This window comes from Bos mutus, chromosome X (genome assembly GCF_027580195.1).
Source record: "Bos mutus isolate GX-2022 chromosome X, NWIPB_WYAK_1.1, whole genome shotgun sequence".
Classification (NCBI taxonomy): Eukaryota; Metazoa; Chordata; class Mammalia; order Artiodactyla; family Bovidae; genus Bos; species Bos mutus.
Genome location: NC_091646.1, coordinates 20,879,675 through 20,892,859, shown reverse-complemented (window position 1 = coordinate 20,892,859; position 13,185 = coordinate 20,879,675).

The window sequence follows — 13,185 nt, the reverse complement described above, 5'->3', positions numbered from 1 at the left end:
GGACTGGTTGGATGTCCTTGCAGTACAAGGGACTCTCAAGAGTCTTCTCCAACACCACAGTTCAAAAGCATCAATTCTTCGGCGCTCAGCCTTCTTCACAGTCCAACTCTCACATCCATACATGACCACTAGAAAAACCATAGCCTTGACTAGACGGACCTTTGTCAGCAAAGTAATGTCTCTGCTTTTTAATATGCTGTCTAGGTGGGTCATAACTTTTCTTCCAAGGAGTAAGCATCTTTTAATTTCATGGCTGAAGTCACCATCTGCAGTGATTTTGGAGCCCAGAATAGGCACACTCATTCCATTGGGTTAAATCATCTAAATAGAACATATGACTTTCTTTTTACTTTTATTTTTTACTTTTATTTATTTTTTTACTTTACAATATTGTATTGGTTTTGCCACACATCAACATGAATCCGCCACGGGTGTACATGTGTTCCCTATCCTGAACTCCCCTCCCACCTCCCTCCCCATCCCATCCCTCTGGGTCATCCCAGTGCACCAGCCCCGAGCACCCTGTATCATGCATCGAACCTGGACTGGCGATTTGTTTCACATGTGATAATTTACATGTTTCGATGCCATTCTCCCAAATCATCCCACCCTTGCCCTCTCCCACAGAGTCCAAAAGACTGTTCTTTACCTCTGTGTCTCTTTTGCTGTCTCTCATACAGGGTTATCGTTACCATCTTTCTAAATTCCATATATATGCATTAGTATGCTGTATTGTTTTTCTTTCTGGCTTACTTCACTCTGTATAATAGGCTCCAGTTTCATCCACCTCATTAGAACTGATTCAAATGTATTCTTTTTAATGGCTGAGTAATACTCCATTGTGTATATGTACCAAAGCTTTCTTATCCATTCGTCTGCTGATGGACATCTAGGTTGCTTCCATGTTCTGGCTATTATAAACAGTGCTGCGATGAACACTGGGGTACATGTGTCTCTTTCAATTCTGGTTTCCTCAGTGTGTATGCCCAGCAGTGGGATTGCTGGGTCATACGGCTGTTCTAGTTCCAGTTTTTTAAGGAATCTCCACACTGTTCTCCATAGTGGCTGTACTAGTTTGCATTCCCACCAACAGTGTAAGAGGGTTCCCTTTTCTCCACACCCTCTCCAGCATTTATTGTTTGTAGACTTTTGGATAGCAGCCATTCTGACTGGCGTGAAACGGTGCATTTCTCTGATAATGAGTGATATTGAGTATCTTTTTGTGTTTGTTAGCCATCTGTATGCCTTTGGAGAAATGTCTGTTTAGTTCTTTGGCCCATTTTTTATCAGGTCGTTTATTTTCTGGAATTGAGCTGCAGGAGTTGCTTGTATATTTTTGAGACTAATTTTTTGTCCATTGCTTTGTTTGTTATTATTTTCTCCCATTCTGAAGGCTGTCTTTTCACCTTGCATAGAGTTTCCTTTGTTGTGCAGAAGCTTTTAATTTTAATTAGGTCCCATTTGTTTATTTTTGCTTTTATTTTCAATATTCTGGGAGGTGGGTTATAGAGGATCCTGCTGTGGTTTATGTCAGAGAGTGTTTTGCCTATGTTCTCCTCTAGGAGTTTTATAGTTTCTGGTATTACGTTTAGATCTTTAATCCATTTTGAGTTTATTTTTGTGTATGGTGTTAGAAAGTGATCTAGTTTCATCCTTTTACAAGTGGTGAACCAGTTTTCCCAGCATCACTTGTTAAAGAGATTGTCTTTTCTCCATTGTATATTCTTGCCTCCTTTGTCAAAGATAAGGTGTCCATATGTGCATGGATTTCTCTCTGGGCTTTCTATTTTGTTCCATTGATCTATATTTCTGTCTTTGTGCCAGTACCATACTGTCTTGATGACTGTGGCTTTGTAGTAGAGCCTAAAGTCAGGCAGGTTGATTCCTCCAGTTCCACACTTCTTTCTCAAGATTGCTTTGGCTATTTGAGGTTTTTTGTATTTCCATACAAATTGTGAAAATATTTGTTCTAGCTCTCTGAAAAATACTGTTTGTAGCTTGATAGGGATTGCATTAAATCATAGATTGCTTTGGGTAGTATACTTATTTTCATTATACTGATTCTTCCAATCCATGAACACGGTATATTTCTCCAGCTATTTGTGTCCTCTTTGATTTCTTTCACCAGTGTTTTATAGTTTTCTATATGTAGGTCTTTTGTTTCTTTAGGTAAATATATTCCTAAGTATTTTATTTTTTTTGTTGCAATGGTGAATGGAATTGTTTCCTTAATTTCTCTGTTTTTTCATTGTTCGTGAATAGGAATGAAAGGATTTCTGTGTGTTGATTTTATATCCTGCAACTTTACTATATTCATTGATTAACTCTAGTAATTTTCTGGTGGAGTCTTTAGGGTTTTCTATGTAGAGGATTTTGTCATCTGCAAACAATGAGAGTTTTACTTCTTCTTTTCCAATCTGGATTCTTTTTATTTCTTTTTCTGCTCTGATTGCTGTGGCCAAAACTTCCAAAACTATGTTGAATATTAGTGGTGAGAGTGGGCACCCTTGTCTTGTTCCTGACTTTAGGGGAATGCTTTCAGTTTTTCACCATTGAGGATAATGCTTGCTGTGGGTTTGTCATATATAGCTTTTATTAGAACATATGACTTCTAAAATGATGGTGGCAGGGAGAGAAGGAGAGGAATAAAGTCATGATGTGGGTCAAACAGATAAACAAAAATAAGTAGTAAAATGATATATACTAATGGTACCAGTACTGTACATCAAACTTAAAATCATAAAACAAAACCAACTCATAAGAGTGGTTGACTTGGGAGAGAGAAGAGGATAGAACTGAAGGCACTGGCTAATATTAAATATTAATCTGCACCACTTAATTATCCTATTTCCCAAAAGTAAATATAAAGTGTTGACAGCTGTTAATTCTGAGTGGCGGGAACATTGTTTAGTCCTTTGTACTTTTCTTATATAAAATGTCTGAAAGTTTAAAAAAAAATACACAGGGAAATGTCCTGAATTAGATTTTCAACTCACTTTTATTGATTTCATGTGTGATCTTGAGCAAGTCTATAACTTTTTCCTAACATGATTTTTAGACTGTAAAGAAAGAGAGATTTATCAATTGTACTTGTAAAGATGGGCATGTCAAGGTGGAAAGGTGGAGAAGGAATCTAATATTTGCTGAATATTTGCCACCTGTATGTCTGATATTATGCTCTGCTTTACATGTGGCATGTAATTTAATTTTATCCTCATATTAAGCCTGTGTTTTAGATAATGTCAGTCCCATTTTGCATATGTGGAAACCAGGAGAAGGAAATTAAGTGAGATTAGATTATGAATGTCATTGAGGATATGTGAAGAGATGTCAGGAGTTGTCATGAGATGTCAGAGATGTCATGATGGGCATGCTAAGGGAAGGGAACCCACCTGTGGGAGATTCAGAGTTCTCCAGAGATTCATTTTAGGAGGTTGAAAATGGGAAGGGGAGAGGAGAGAGGAGAGCTAGAGGAGAGAGGAGAGGGGAGAGAGGAGAGAGAGGGGGAAAGAGGAGAGAGAGGGGGAGAGAGGAGAGAGAGGGGGGAGAGAGGAGAGAGAGAGGGGAGAGAGAAGAGAGGAGTTCTCCAGAGATTCATGTTAGGAGGTTGAAAATGGGAAGGGAAGAGAGAGAGGAGACAGGAGAGAGGAGAGCGAGAGGAGAGGGGAGAGAGAGGGGGGAGAGGAGAGAGGGTTCTCCAGAGATTCATGTTAGGAGGTTGAAAATGGGAAGGGAATGGAGAGAGGAGAGGGGAGAAAGGAGAGAGGATTAGGGTGAGAGGAGAGCAAGAGGAGAGAGGAGAGAGGAGAGTGGAAGGGGAGAGAGAGAGGGGAGAGGAGGAGAGGAGAAATGGGGAGGGGGAGTGGGGAGAGAGGAGAGAGGAGTTCTCCAGAGATTCAAAAGGGAAGGGAAGAGAAGGAAAGGGATGAGAAGGATAGGGAAAGATAGAGAAGGGCCGGGAAGGATAGGGAACAGTAGGGAAGGATAGGGAAAGGTAGGGAAGGGCCAGGAAGGATAGGGAAAGGTAGGGAAGGGCCGGGAAGAATAGGAAATAATAGGGAAGGATCAGGAAGGATAGGGAAAGGTCAGGAAGTAAGAGGTTATTTTTAGCTGGGATGTTCAGAGGTGCCTGAACAGATTCTTGCATCGTACAGATGAGTCTTTGTAATATTGATGCAATCTGGACTAGGGGAGACATGGGTGAGAGAAGGTATGAAGGATCCATCCATTCATTCAAGAACAATTAACTAGAAACATATCAACCAAATATAATAAAGGAGCCTTGAAAATATCCTGATTAGAATAAACTGTGAAAAACATTTTTGAAACATCTGGGGGAATTCTGAAAGCTGACTGGGTACTTGTTGATATTAAGGGATTTTAGTTCATTGCTTTGAGGTGTAACAGTGATACTGCATTTATGTTTTTTCCCCTCATGTATTTATGTTTTAAAAAGGAAAATTTTTGTCTTTTAACAATATATACTGAAACATTTCTAGGTGGAATATGATGTGTTGCATTTGCTTTAAAAAAGGCCAGTGTGTGTGCACATGTCGGAGGAAACGGATAGGGCAATGTAAATGAAATAAAATTGGTGTTGATCATTGATGAAGGTGGATGTTGGGTACATATAAATTCATTATACTGTTTTCTCTATTTTGTATATGTTTATTTTTATAATGAAATATTTTAAAAGAAATGTTCATTGAATGCCTACCATGTTCCAAGTAACTAGAGGTATAATCAGGAAAGACACATTACCTGCCTTCAAGAAGCCTATGATCTGGTAGGGGAGAAGATCCCTGAAATCAGCAGGTGTGTAAACAATTACCTGCTGTACTCACAGCATAAACCAATTGCAATAGGAGAAACTAATTCTGACTGACTTGGTCAGGGCTTAATTGCAAGAGGAGGTAAGGTTTGACTGTTTCACTAGTAGAATTTACAGGGCTTGGTGACCTAGTGTATGTGAAAGAAGGAGTAGAAGGATATGGAAGTTTACCTTGGGCACCTGGGCAGTGATGGCAGTCCATTAACAAAGACAAGGGATACAGGAAGAGAAATAGGTCAGGGTGGGGCAGACATCAGCGGAATACCTGTGAAATGTAGAGATGTGCAGGAAGTCACCAAAACTGTGTTCTAGGCAGAAATAACAAAGGTTTCCAAAAGGGATGAACAAGGTATGTTTCAAAACCTCCTAGGCCCCAGGCTGATGGCCCCTAAGGTCTGAGAGGGGAGAAAGGGGAGGTAAGGCTGGCTGGAGAGGTAGCTGTGCTCAGTGGGAGTTAGGCTGGGCTCCGTCATTGCCACTATATGTGATGAGCAACAGTCAGTAGGTTTGAGGCCCCTTGTGGAAGGAGACACTTGAACTATGTGGGTTCCATTGCTAAGAGAAGTCATAAAGATGAAGGACTCAGCATCACTTTGTAAAAAGAATCATTTACCAGAAAGAAGCAGCCACTTCAGATGACCATAGTAAAAAGTGATTAACTCTCTTCTTTCATCATTTTGGAAGTAGAGTATACTGGTATCATTTTGGAAGTAGAGTATACTGGTTTGGATTGTGGGCTCTGGAGCCATGCTGCTGCTGCTAAGTCAGATCAGTCGTGTCCGACTCTGTATGACCCCATAGACAGCAGCCCACCAGGCTCTCGTCCCTGGGATTCTCCAGGCAAGAACACTGGAGTGGGTTGCCATTTCCTTCTCCAGTGCATGAAAGTGAAAAGTGAAAAGTCAAAGTGAAGTCGCTCAGTCGTGTCCGACTCTTCGCAACCCCATGAACTGTAGCCTACCAGGCTCCTCCGCCCATGGGATTTCCTAGACAAGAGTACTGGAGTGGGTTGCCATTGCCTTCTCTGCTGGAGCCATGCTACTTGGTTTTAAATCCTGGCTACAAAGTTGCTTGACCTCTGTGAGCCTCCGTTTTCTCACCTGTACAGTGGAGATATTATCTAACATGAAGAGCGGGGTCACTGCTCCTTTCACCTGGGTCCTGGTGCACACAAAGTTTTGTTTGTGCCCTCCAAGAGTCTGTTTCCCCAGTCCTGTGGAAGTTCTGTAATCAAATTCCACTGGCCTCTAAAGTAAAATTCTCTGCGGGTTCTCAGTCCCTCTGCTACATCCCCAGGTTGGGAAATCTATTGTGGGTCCTAGAAGTTTCTTAACAGTGCAAGAATTTCTTTGGTATAATTGTTCTGCACTTTGTGGGTCGTCTGCTTGGTGGCTCTATGGTGGGGTTAATGGCAACCTCCTCCAAGAGGGCTTAAGCCACAGGCTGTGTGATCCTGGGAGCTTCACCCAGAGCCCCTGCCCCTGAAGCAGGCCACTGCTGACCCATACCTCCACAGAAGACTCAAACACAGGTCTGGCTCAGTCTTGCCTGTGAGTGTCCAGGAGTATCCAGTGGAGGTGTGGGTCGGTGGTGGCCTGCTACAGGGTTGTGTGCACTGAGTGTGGCAGTGTGGGCACAGGACCTTTGAAGGAGGTTGTCATTATCTTCATTACCTCCATAGTTTGGTCTCAGGGCTTCCCTGGTGGCTCAGAGGTTAAAGCATCTGCCTGCAATGTGGGAGATCCAGGTTTGATCCCTGGGTCAGGAAGATCTCCTGGAGAAGGGAATGGCAACCCACTCCAGTATTCTTGCCTGGGAAATCCCTGTAGCCTGGTGGGCTACAGTCCACAGGGTCACAAAGAGTCAGACAGACTGAGTGACTTCACTTTCACTTTTTTCAAATAACAGGAAGGGAACACAGCCCCGCCCTTCAACAGAAAATTGGATTAAAGATTTACGGAGCATGGCCCTGGCCATCAGAACAAGATCCAGTTTCCTTCCTCAGTCAGTCTCTCCCACCAGGAAGCTTCCATAAACCTCTTATCCTCCTCCATCAGAGGGCAGACAGAATGAAAACCACAATCATAGAAAACTAATCAAACTGATCACATGGACCACAGCCTTGTCTAACTCAATGAAACTATTAGCCATGCCATGTAGGGCCACCCAAGACGGACAGGTCATTGCAGAGAGTTCTGACGAAACATACTCTGCGGGAGAAGGGAATGGCAAGCCACTTCAGTATTCTTGCCTTGAGAACCCCATGAACAGTATGAAAAGGCAAAAAGATTGGATACAGAAAGATAAACTCCCCAGGTTGGTAGGTGCCCAATATGCTACTGGAGAAAAGTGAAGAAATAACTCCAGAAAAAATGAAGAAGCTGAGCCAAAGTGAAAACAACACCCAGTTGTGGATATGACTGGTGACAGAAGTAAAGTCCAAAGCTGTAATGAGCAATATTGCCTAGGAACCTGTAATGTTAGGTCCATGAATCAAGGTAAATTAGAAGTGGTCAAACAGGAGATGGTAAGAGTGAACATAGACATTTTAGGAATCAGTGAACCAAAATGGACTGGAATGGGTGAATTTAATTCAGATGACCATTATATCTACTACTGTGGGCAAGAATCCCTTAGAAGAAATGGAGTAGCCCTCATAGTCAACAAAAGAATCCAAAATGCAGTACTTTGTGCAGTCTCAAAAATGACAGAATGATCTCCATTCATTTCCGAGGCTAACTATTCAATATCACAGTAATCCAAATTATGCCCCAACCAGTAATGCTGAAGAAGCTGAAATTGAATGGTTCTATGAAGACCTATAAGACCTTCTAGAACTAATGCCCCCAAAAAGATGTCCTTTTCATCATAGGGGCTGGAATGCAAAAGTAGGAAGTCAAGAGATACCTGGAATAATAGGCAAATTTGGCCTTGGACTACAAAATGAAGCAGGGCAAAGGCTAACAGAGTTTTGCCAAGAGAATGCACTCGTCATAGCAAACACCCTTTTCCAACAACACAAGAGAAGACTCTACACATGGACATCACCAGATGGTCCATACCAAAATCAGATTTTGGAGAAGCTCTATACAGTCAGCAAAAACAAGACCAACAACCAACTGTGGCTCAGATCATGAACTCCTTATTGCCAAATCAGACTTAAACTGAAGAAAGTAGAGAAAACCACTAGACATTCAGGTATGATCTAGATCAAACCCCTTATGATTATACAGTGGAAGTGACAAATAGATTCAAGGGATTAGATCTGATAGAGTGCCTGATGAACTATGGATGGAGGTTCATGACATTGTACAGGAGACAGGGAGCAAGACCATCTCCAAGAAAAAGAAATGCAAACAGGTGAAATGGTTGTCTGAGAAGTCCTTACTAATAGCTGAGAAAAGAATAGAAGAGAAAGGCAAAGGAGAAAAGATATACCTATCTGAATGCAGAGTTCCAAAGAATAGGAAGGAGAGAAAAGAAACCCTTCCTCAGTGATCAATGCAAAGAAATAGAGGCAAACAATAGAATGGGAAAGACTAGAGATCTCTTGAGGAAAATTAGAGATACTGAGGGAAAATTTCATGCAAAGATGGGCACAATAAAGGACAGAAATGGTGTGGACCTAAGAGAAACAGAAGATATTAAGAAGAGGTGGCAAGAATACACAGAAGAACTATACGAAAAAGATCTTCATGATGCAGATAACCACAATGATCACTCACCTAGAGCCAGACATCCTGAAATGCGAAGTCAAGTGGGCCTTAGGAAGCTTCACTACCAACAAAGCCAGTGGAGGTGATGGAATTCCAGTTGAGCTATTTCAAATCCTAAAAGATGATGCTGTGAAAGTGCTGCACTCACTATGCCAGCAAATTTGGAAAAAACAGCAGTGGCCACAGGACTGAAAAGGTCAGTTTTCATTCCAATCCCAAAGAAGGGCAATGCCAAAGAATGTTCAAACTACTGCACAATTGCACTCATCTCACCCGCTAGCAAAGTCATGCTCAAAATTCTCCAAGCCAGACTTCAATAGAACGTGAACCATGAACTTCCAGATGTTCAAGCTGAATGTAGAAAAGGCAAAGGAACCAGATATCAAACTGCCAGCATCCACTGGATCAAAGCAAGAGAACTCCACAAACACCTCTACTTCTGCTTTATTGACCATGCCAAAGCCTTTGTGTAGATCACAACAAACTGCGGAAAATTCTTCAAGAGATGGGAATACCATACCACCTTACCTGCCTCCTGAGAAATCTGTATGCAGGTCAAGAAACAACAGTTAGAACTGGACATGGAACAACAGACTGATTCCAAATCGGGAAAGGAGTACGTCAAGGCTGTACATTGCCACCCTGCTTATTTAACTTATCTTCAGAGTATATCAGGCAAAAATTACTGGGCTGGATGAAGCCCAAGCTGGAATCAAGATTGCTGGGAGAAATATAAATAGCCTCAGATATGCAGATGACACCACCCTTATGGAAGAAAGTGAAGAGGAACTAAAGAACCTCTTGATGAAAATGAAAAAAGAGAGTGAAAAAGTTGGCTTAAAACTCAACATTGAGAAAACTAAGATCATGGCATCTGGTTCCATCACTTCATGGCAAATAGATGGGAAAACAATGGAAACAGTGACAGACTTTATTTTCTTGGGCTCCAAAATCACTGCAGATGGCACTTGCTCCTTGGAAGAAAAGCTATGACAGATCTAGACAGCATATTAAAAAGCAGAGACATTACTTTGCCAACAAGGTCCGTCTAGTCAAAGCTATGGTTTTTCTGGTAGTCATGTATGGATGTGAGAGTTGGACTATAAAGAAATCTGAGCATCGAAGAATTGATGCCTTTGAACTGTGGTGTTGGAGAAGACTCTTGAGAATCCCTTGGACTGCAAGGAGATCAAACCAGTCAGTCCTAAACGAAATCAGTCCTGGGTGTTCATTGGAAGAACTGATATTGAAGCTGAAGCTCCAATACTTGATGTGAAGAACTGACTCATTTGAAAAGACTCTGATGCTGGGTAAGATTGAAGGCAGGAGGAGAAGGGGATGACAGAGGAAGAGATGGTTGGATGGCATCACCGACTCGATGGACATGAGTTTGAGCAAGCTCCGGGAGTTGGTGACGGACAGGGAAGCCTGGCGTGCTGCAGTCCAGGGGGTCGCAAAGAGTCAGACACGACTGAGCAACTGAACTGAACTGAAGAGTAAATAAAATGAGGAATAAATAAAATGATGCATATAAATTGTCTGGTAGGTAATACACTTTCAATAACAGAATCATTTGTCAGCCCGTACTTTTTGAAGACAAGGCAAGGGAGTTGATAACTTCATATGCTAATAAATGCTTCATATTTCCTTCCCAGGGTGCTTTAAATTCTGTCGAAATCTAAGACCCTTGTCCTCGGGCCTATTTCATTACTCAAACAGAAATGAAAAAGATCAGATCTGAGATCATACCATCTGATTTTAGTCTGTTTAATTTCTTTTTTGCTTCTTGATGCTGAAGACAGTACCAGAATGTAGCACACAAGTCCACAATTTGGGCAGCCTCTTTCCTTTTATCTGTTTTGCTTATTCTGCAACACAGTCTCCCACATATTTTAAGTGGAACAATGTGTTTCCATGACCCACAAAAGTTGAGTTCAAATCCAAGGAGATGAAGTGTTAAGAGGCAGATAGGACTGGTCTAGGGTGTAGGTCAAGCATGGGCAATGTGGGAGATCTGGACCTTGCATCTAGTAGGAGCAGGACACAAACATCTGCGGAAGGGAGGAAAGAGTGTGGGCAGAAGAAGGAAGCGGGGAGGGAAAGATGGAGAAACGAAGTGGGGAAGAAAAAAAGGATCTTGTGAGGAATGAACCACAAGTAACGCTTGTTGAATGCCAAGTGGCTAGACAGCTGGAAGGTTCTCTGGGAGAGGGCCCTTCCTAGAGCCCTCCCTCTTGGATGCCTCTGGGCTGTTTAGGAGTTGGGTTCAGTTCAGTTCAATTCAGTCACTCAGTCGTGTCTGATTCTTTGTGATCCCATGGACTGAAGCACGCCAGGCTTCCCTGTCCGTCACCAACTCCCGGAGCTTGCTCAAATTTATGTCCTTCGAGTTGGTGATGCCATCCAACCATCTCTTCCTCTATCATCCCCTTCTCCTCCTGCCTTCAATCTTACCCAGCATCAGGGTCTTTTTCAATGAGTCAGTTCTTTGCATCTGGTGGCCAAAGTATTGGAGTTTCAGCTTCAATATCAGTCCTTCCAATGAATATTCAGGACTGATTTCCTTTAGGATTGACTGGTTGGATCTCCTTGCAGTCCAAGGGACTCTCAGGAGTCTTCTCCAACACCACAGTTCAAAAGCACCAGTTCTTTGGCACTCAGCTTTCTTTATAGTCCAACTCTCACATCCATACATGACTACTGGAAAAACCATAACTTTGATTAGATGGACCTTTGTTGGCAAAGTAATGCCTCTGCTTTTTAATATGCTGTCTAGGATAGCTTTTCTTCCAAGGAGCAAGTGTCTTTTAATTTCATGGCTGTAGTCACCACCTGCAGTGATTTTGGAGCCCCAAAAATAAAGCTGGGAGCTGGCACTCTATTCCCAGAGTTACCTGCAACAGAGTTCATTGTTCAGAAGTTTCTTGGGATCAGGATGGGACAGATTGACTTCTTTTTCTAGCAAGTGTGAAGCCACAGCTTCTCCAACCATCCAGAAAGACCAAACTTTAGGGCTTGGAATGGGAAAGGGGAAGAGCTATGCACCAGAGGAAGAAAAGGGAACCTTGCAAGGATGTATGCTTCCTGCTATGGGAGGCCAGTGCCCAGTTGGTGCTGCTGCTGCTGCTAAGTCGCTTCAGTCGTGTCCAACTCTGTGCGACCCCATAGACGGCAGCCCACCAGGCTCCCCCATCCCTGGGATTCTCTAGGCAAGAACACTGGAGTGGGTTGCCATTTCCTTCTCCAGTGCATGAAAGTGAAAAATGAAAGTGAAGTCGCTCAGTCGTGTCCAACTCTTCACGACCCCATGGACTGGAGCCTACCAGGCTCCTCCATCCATGGGATTTTCTAGGCAAGAGTACTGGAGTGGGGTGCCATCGCCTTCTCCGCCCAGTTTGTGCACTAGGGGGGAAATAGGAGTTATAACTGCCCTTCCCTGACTCCTCCACCCTCCGGGCCCCTGATCAGCATATACCTCCACTGTCTTTATACTGGAGAACTTCTTTCAGCAGGTGGAGGGCCCCAGCTCTCTTTTCCTCTGGGCTAGGCAGGGATTGACTCCACTGGTAAGCCATCAGCAATCCCTCCCTACTGATTATCCCTCCACATGCTCTCATCTCTCAAATGAAAGAGAGAAAGGCATCTTCTCTTGTCCCTACTTGTCCCTCCCATTCCACTCCACTTCTGTTCCCCTTTACAGTGAAACATCTCAAAACAACTTTCTCTACTTTAACTCCATTTTCCTCACCTAACCTGTTTCATCAAATCCTTCCACTTCCCTCTACAGGCACCAGCCTAATAGAAACCACCATCCGCTTTGATAGGAATTATTAGGAAGCATCCTAACTAGTTTTCCTGTTTTGAGCCTCAGTCTCCTCTGAACCTTTCTCCACATAGGTAGTCAAGGTGATCTTTTAAAAATACAAATTGGACCTGGAATACCACTCAACAATAAAAGAGGGCAAACTTCAGACAGGCACAACTTGGATGACTCGTAAGGGAATTAAGCTGAGTGAAAAAAACAATCCCCAAAGGTTACACACTGTATGACTCATTTATATAACATTCTTAACATAACAGAATTATAGAAATGGAGTACAGATGAATGGTTGCCAATGGCAAGGAACTGGTGGGGGTAGGGGGAGGGTGGTACTGGGGAGGTGGCTGAGGCTACAGGAGCAACATGATGGATTCTTGCAATGATGGAAGTATTTTGTATGCCAACTGTGGTGGTGGATACACGAGTCTACAGGTGATAAAATCATGATAAAATTGGATAGAATTAAGTACAAATAAGGTTTCCCTCGGAGAAGGCAATGGCACCCCACTCCAGTACTCTTGCCTGGAAAATCCCATGGATGGAGGAGCCTGGTGGGCTGCAGTCCATGGGGTCGCTAAGAGTCGGACATGACTGAGCGACTTCACTTTCACTTCTCACTTTCATGCATTGGAGAAGGAAATGGCAACCCACTCCAGTGTTCTTGCCTGGAGAATCCCAGGGACGGGGGAGCCTGGTGGGCTACCGTCTATGGGGTCGCACAGAGTCGGACACGACTGAAGCGACTTAGCAGCAGCAGCAAGGTTTCCCTGGTGGTTCAGTGGTAAACAATCTGCCTGCCAATGCAGCACATGTGGGTT